Source organism: Triticum aestivum, chromosome 6B (genome assembly GCF_018294505.1).
Source record: "Triticum aestivum cultivar Chinese Spring chromosome 6B, IWGSC CS RefSeq v2.1, whole genome shotgun sequence".
Classification (NCBI taxonomy): Eukaryota; Viridiplantae; Streptophyta; class Magnoliopsida; order Poales; family Poaceae; genus Triticum; species Triticum aestivum.
Window position 1 is genome coordinate 41,156,506 of NC_057810.1, and position 7,025 is coordinate 41,163,530.

At 47.0% G+C, this 7,025-nt stretch overlaps 1 non-coding gene and 2 pseudogenes across 1 annotated transcript; all 3 read left to right on the forward strand.

The window, feature by feature from the left end:
* LOC123138741 (putative serpin-Z12) overlaps positions 1 to 2,308 on the forward strand; it is a 154,064-nt pseudogene extending 151,756 nt beyond the window's left edge.
* A 1,479-nt stretch (positions 2,309 to 3,787) lies between these two features.
* On the forward strand, positions 3,788 to 4,009 carry LOC123140481 (small nucleolar RNA U3). The gene has a single exon (XR_006470035.1). It is a non-coding gene; the product is annotated as a small nucleolar RNA U3 (small nucleolar RNA).
* A 2,396-nt stretch (positions 4,010 to 6,405) lies between these two features.
* LOC123140487 (uncharacterized) lies at positions 6,406 to 6,563 on the forward strand (annotated as a pseudogene).
* Positions 6,564 to 7,025: the final 462 nt, after the last annotated feature.

A 7,025-nucleotide genomic window follows, 5' to 3' on the forward strand; every position in this document is an offset into this window, starting at 1 on the left:
CTATACACATCCGTATGTGATAGTCCATTTGAAATCTCAAAAGGACAAAAGGAATGGAGTGGGTAGGGGTGGAAAGTGGTCGCGGATAATCCGAAATATCCGATTTTCGTATTCGAGAAAATGCCTATTCGTATCCGAAACATCCGCATCCGAACCAAAATGGAAATGGAAACTATCCGTATCCGAATTTATTTAACAAATAAAAAATAAAATATGGTATGAGCTTTTGACATAAATATGGATATGGAAGTGGATATATCCGTATCCGAATAAGATTATGGGAGGTAATTTTCAAAATTCTAGCCCAAACATTCCAATTATCCAACATAAAAGCCAAATAAGTGGTCAAAAATGACTCTTCGTATGATTAAACTTAGAAATTATTATACATTACAATAGGATTTATTCATAAACCTATTTATCATTGACTTATTGTATGTCACAAGTTGATTATTTCATGTCACATAGCTATTGACTAGTTTACTTAAGCAATATGTCGCTATTATTCGTATCCGTTCCGATTAAGAAAATATCTGATACGTACCGTATTCGAATAACATCCGAGCCGGATCCGTATCCGATAACATCTGTATTCGCATTCGTATTCATTTTGAAAATATGAAAACAGAAGTGGTAAGAGCACTATCCGATCCGCATCCGATCCGTTTCCACCCCTAGGAGTGGGCAGTGGAAAAACATTATTATTATTTTGAGAAAAGTTGAAAAATATTAATAGTTCTCCCATCAGTCCATTCTGCACCTAAGACCTATAACCCACCTAACCCAGAAGGGCACACGTCAGCTCCCACGGAGGGACACTCCTCCCCGCCGCCGGCTGTCTTCTCGTCTTCGTCGTCAAATCGCCGGTGATCCTATCTGCGTCTGATCACAAACCCACGGCCATTCCGATCTCGCGCTTCGGGAAGACCGTCCTCCTCTGCTTAGCCCTGTTCGCCGCATGGCACCTCTGCTCGACCCTGTTCGCCGACGCGCCTCCCGGTGGCCACTCTGCGGAGGAGAAAGCTGTAGTCAGCGACGCGGCCGGGAACGCGTCTGGACTGCCTCTCGCCAGGGAGGCCGGCGTCCGGGCGGCGGCCGTCACGGGGAGCAACTTCGTCGTCTCGCCGCTGTCGATCCACGCGGCGCTCGCGATGGTGGCCGCCGGCGCGCGGGGCGAGACGCGTAGGGAGCTCCTGGGGCTCCTCGGGTCAGCCTCGCTCGACGAGCTGCACCGCGCGCCGGCGATCAAGCTTGTCGGCAGACTCAACGGACTAAAGCAGACGTCATTCGCTTGCGGCGTGTGGGTCGACCGGAGGAGGGTGCTGAGGCCGGAGTTCACGGCCACCGGAGCGTCGCGGTACGCCGCCATGGCGGAATCCGTGGACTTCGTGTCGGGGGCAGAGCAGGCGGGGCGGCGCGTGAACTCCTTCGTGGCGGACGCGACGAAGCAGCGCATCCAGCACATCCTCCCTCCCGGCTCCGTCGAGGCGTCGACTCGTCCACGGCGGTCGTCCTCGCCAACGCGCTCTACTTCAAAGGGGCGTGGCCTGAGCCGTTCGACGTCTTCAACGCGCCGTTCCACACCCCAGGCGGCGCCACCGTGCGCGTGCCGGCCATGACGACAGGCCGGTCACAGTACATCGCGCTCTACCCGGGCTTCAGGGCCCTCAAGCTGCCCTACAGGAACGACGGCGACCGCGCTGCTGCATTCTACATGCTTATCCTTCTCCCGGACAGCGGCGCTCTCAGCCTTTCTGCTCTCTACGACAAGGTGGTGTCATCGCCGGAGTTCATCAGGAAGCACACGCCAGAAGAGGAGGTTGAAGTACGTCGGTTCATGGTCCCCAAGTTCAAGTTCACCTCTAAGTTTGAGGCGTCGTCAGACATGCGGAAGCTTGGTGTCACAAGGGCTTTCGCAGGCGGTGACTTCTCAGGCATGGTGAGCGGCGGGGATGGGCGGCTCTCCATCGGCGAGGTGTACCATAAGGCCACCATCGAGGTGGACGAGCAAGGCACCGTGGCCGCTGCTGCCACGGCCATAGGCATGGAAGGTAGTGCGCTTCCAAGCGAGCCGCCGCATCTGGTGGATTTTGTGGCGGATCGGCCCTTCTTATTTGCCGTGGTCGAGGAGAGGACGGGCACAACGCTGTTCCTTGGTCATGTGGTTAATCCTCTCGCTAAGTGAGTAAAATGTGGAACCATGTGGTTGTTAAATGCAGTACGAGCAGGAGTGCGTGCTGATCTCCCTTAAAAAGAGCAAAACCATGTCCCAGATCAATGTCAGGGCATAAGTATGACTTTGCAAACTGGCAACTGAAAAAAAAACCTCTTGTATTCAGTCTGTCTCTTGGTATAGCAGCCAGGGAAAAAAATGACTGCAAGATTTCTTGTCCCATTTAAATTCAGGAACGGTTAGTTACACGACTTAGCAGCGAGGCGGTGTATCCAGGTGAATTCAGCATTGATATATGTTCAGAGATTTTCTTGCGCTGTGATCAGCAACCGGAACAAATTTCTGAGGTCTGAACTCTCATTTTAGATCTATGAGGATCCAACACAAACGAGAACAGTCCGGGGAACCAAAAGGATGATGATGATTAAATAAACTAAATCTTGTTCTAGCGGAAACATGCAACAATTGTGATTCCCCAATGAGTTGTTCTACAGAACTTGGCCTGATTGTTTGTCTGTACCATTTTCCTTTCTCATATGTATTCTGTTTTCAGGTATAATAATTAGAAGCGCACTCTAGACAAGAAGAATAGAGCCGAGCCCGTTGTCGACCGACCGATCGACGCCTGTTGCGTCAGCGGTGTTTGGGAGCCACCTGCACAGATGCACGCACTTGCTTCACATCCATTAGGCAAGGCTTTTGACGAGCAGCATTCTGTTGTCTTTCAGGTTATTGACGTTCGTCATTGCCCGACGAACCAGGCGAGCTGAAGGTGCCAGCTTCCTTCGCGACATGTCTTTTGTAGCGACTGACTGATGCTGGCGGTGAGAGTGCTAGATCAATGTCTTTTTTCTTCTTCCAGAAATTAAGATACATTGACCCTTTCTGCTCATCCTGTCTTTGGTTCTGTCTCTGCTCATCCTCACTGTTGCAAAAGTGGATTTCAGTCTATGTATGAAGATGCTCAGGCTGGCAGTTTTTGCATATGTCTATGTATGCATCCACCCATATATCTGGCAGTTTTTGCAGTCGCGTCGGTCGTGTGCACCCCTCCCTCTAACACGATCGCGGAACGCCGCCGTGCTCCCCACAGAGGGGGGGGGGGGGGGGGGGCTTTTGAACAGCTGACTGAACAAAACTAAAAGATACTGTAAATGCAACCGAAGTGCTTCAACAGACAAGTGTATGCTCTGTGTGTGATGTACCGGAGTTACACCACAACCATTTTTCTCTCCAGTTTTGTTCTTGTCTGTCACATTTTTTCTCTCTTCTTTCTAAGTTAGCAGTGTTTGCTACTTTAATTCGAATAGTGGTCATTGCTAAAAGTTATATATTTAAATTATTGGGCATGCAGGATTTGCTAGATATTTAAATTGGTTCAAAATCTTCACAGCTAACACAACAAGGAGAAGAAAAAAACGAAACAAAAGGGTCACCGAGTCAGATGGGCTGGGATCTATTCTTTCTCAGGCCAAACTGCTACATGGGCCACTAACCCTTCTTCCAAGCTCTACCTGAGGAGGCTGCATCTGCGTGCTCTACTCAATTAGTCCCACCTCGCCAGTTGACAGGAATCAGAAGCTGTTTATAAGGCGAGGGGCTGCTGAACGTAGCATGACCTTACTTGAACAGGATCTGTTCTATAGACTCGTACCGCTGCATCCTTTACCAATAAGGAGGCAAGCACTTCACTCTGGTTGATGCATTCTGACCTCTGGGCCAGAGCGTGATTAACGGCTTGGATTCACCTGATGGGTGTTATCCGATGGTTGTAGAGGATCGTTCCTGGATTGGCTTCTGTCTCTACAGGGTGGCCTGGAGGTTGTCTGACAGACAAAAACATTTCTTTTTGCATTTTCTCCCAGTTCCTTTTGGCAATATGAGATCTCATCTGCAAAATAGATTCAGTTCCAAACTCCTTTTGGCAATTTGATCTATACATCATCTGCAAATTTGATTCAGTTAGTGTTACCTACCAATTGTTTTTGCCTTTTCCCGAATTCCTTTTGGCAGTGTGGTCTGTACATCATCTGCAAAGTAGATTCAGTTAGTGTTTGATTCAGTTAGTGCTAGCTACCAATTGTTTTTGCCTTTTCTTGAATTCCTTTTGGCGGTGTGGTCTGTACATCATCTGCATAGTAGATTCAGTTAGTGTTAGCTACCCTAGGCAGCTTCAAGTTCAGAGTGAAATCCATGAATTGATGATATCAGACACAGGGATGAACCCTTATTTCACTTACTAGGATGACTTTGCAAACTGCCAATTGAAACAGAGGTGAACCCTTGTTTCAACTCTCTGAAGACCACACAAGGCACATGAGTAAGACTGCTCTTGTATTCAGTCAGTCTCTTAGTGGTGGCCACATAAAAATGATCCTTCCTTTAACAGCAAGATTTGCTTTCTTTTTTTCATTTAACATGAGGGGTTTCATGACTGCAAGAGTACATAATTTTATATGCCTGCGGGGTAGGAAAGTATCCAGGTGTATAAAATTCAGTTGCTATGTCTAGAGATCTTGCTCTGTCATCATCAGTACAGAAATAGTGAATTAGCCAAGAGCTGGAGATCATTGAACTGGGAGTAGGCCTGCTCACTGCTCAGACAGAGGCAATTGGAAATAATATCTGAAAGTACTATCTTTGTCGATAAATGAGGATTCTATAGAACAAAGAAGAACAACTCAGGCCACTGCTGGAACGAATAAGGCCACTATCGACATGACGGCGAGTATGCTTCCAAGCTTGTTGCAGCGAATGCACGAGTCGAGGCCGGTGGAACCCCTTGTTCCCCCTGCTGTGCGGTGCGTATGGACAGCAGCATCAGCATTATGCAGAGTCCAGAAATATTTTGAAAGCATGGTAATTCTAATTGCTTACTTTTCTCCATATATAGAATGTCTCCGCTGATTGGGAGAAAGAAAGAGCCTAGGAATATTTTATCAAACATCAACACATCATACACCTAAAGAAGGCATGTTAATACAACGGTATCTCCATTAACATCTATAAAAAATGCGGCAACATCGATAAAAGGGGATCCCACACAAAAGGAGAACAGTCCGGGCAACCAAAAGGATGATTGATGATTAAATAAACTGAATGTTATTTGCAACAATTGTGATTCCCCAATGTGTTGTTTTAGGGCTGAGCCTGATTGCGTATTCTGTTTTTCAGGTATAACTAGAAGCACACACACTCTGCAAAAGAAGAATAGAGCCGTGCCCCTTGTGGACCGACCAATCGACTCCGGTTGTGTCAGCGGTACAGGCGGACACACTTGCTTCACATTCATTAGGTTGTCGATGTTTGTCATTGCCGGAGGAACCATGCAAGCTGAAGGTGCCTTTCAGGAGAGCGCCCTGTTGCCTGCGCTGATGTGTTTGTAGCGACTGACTGTCACATGCTAGCTGTCAGATTGTGAGATCAATACCTTTTTTCAGATAGATACATGACGAGAAATCAAGCTATATCAGGTGATCCTGCTCATCTTGGCTTCAGTTTGTATAAGATAACAGGCTCAGGCTGGCAGTTTTTGCATATGTCTAGATGGAGCCGGAGCCCAACCCATATATGCATTGTCCATATATCTTCATGCATATGCCCAACTGGAAAACCAACAACGGCAAAATCTGTTCTGTTAGCCTGTTACTCAATTCAGGGAGAAGAACAATACCGGTTACAAAATCCAAATGTTCTGTGATGTTCCGGAAAGTACTTCAACCACACCCATTTTTCTCTCCGGTTTCGGTCTCACCTGTTGCAAAAAAGGCAAAAGAAAAAAAAAACTCGTCTCTAAGCAGTGTGCCTGCTACTTCTGTAATGACCGGCTGTAATTTAATTTAGGAAAAGATAAAGGAAAAAAACAGCTGCCATGAAAGAGAACAAGTTAAGAATTCAGCATCGTTCAGAATAATTGTACATATTAAATCCGCACAGCTGACGTAACCGAAATGAAAAGGCAATGAAAGAAAAGGGCAAGAAATACATTCCTCAGATTTTTTTTGTGAGGGAAAATACATTCCTCAGATGGGCTGGGCTCTGATCATTCTCTTGCGCAACAACTACTGGGCCATGACCCGCGTGTACCTCCAGTTCCAGGCTCGCACGCTCAGCCTCTCGCTGAGGAAGTGAGGAGTGAGGAGGCGCTGCTGCATGCCGCTACAATTAGTCCCACCTCGCTTGTTTAGACGACGCTGGAGTGGTTTATAAGGCGAGACGCTGCTGATTGTAGCACGACCTTACTTAAACAGGATCTGTTCTATAGGCTCGTACCGCTGTATCCCTTACCAATAAGGAGGCAAGCACTCATGTCTGGTTGATGCATTCTGACCAGATCGTTCCTACCTGGTACACTCTGGTGCAGGGTGGCTCGGAGGTTGTCTGACAGACTACACAAAATCTTTTTGTTTTTTGCATCAACTTTTTACCTTGTTGCAACCGATTCTCTTGGAAACTCTGGTGCATGATTCAGTTCTACAATAGATCTGGAATGCAGGTACATTTACATCTGTTTTGAACTTCTTTAACCAACAAATCTCCTCCCTTAATCACACATCTGAAACTATGTATGATTCAGTTCACACATCTGAAAGTTTCTGCTTCACAGCTCAAGCTTTTATACAAACACCCACCGGTCCATGGTTCACATGCTTAACTTGGTTTGTCATTCAGGACGACAGCTGTGCGAAGTAACCAAGATTCAGTTAGCGATTCTCTTACTACAAGTCCAGTGGATGATCGTCTGGCAAGGAACTAGTGGCTGAACAAGTATGCTCAGGAAGGAAAATGGGTACAGAGACTGATTTCTGCAGAACTCGTCTTCCCATAGAGGACCTGATACCTGTGTACAGAG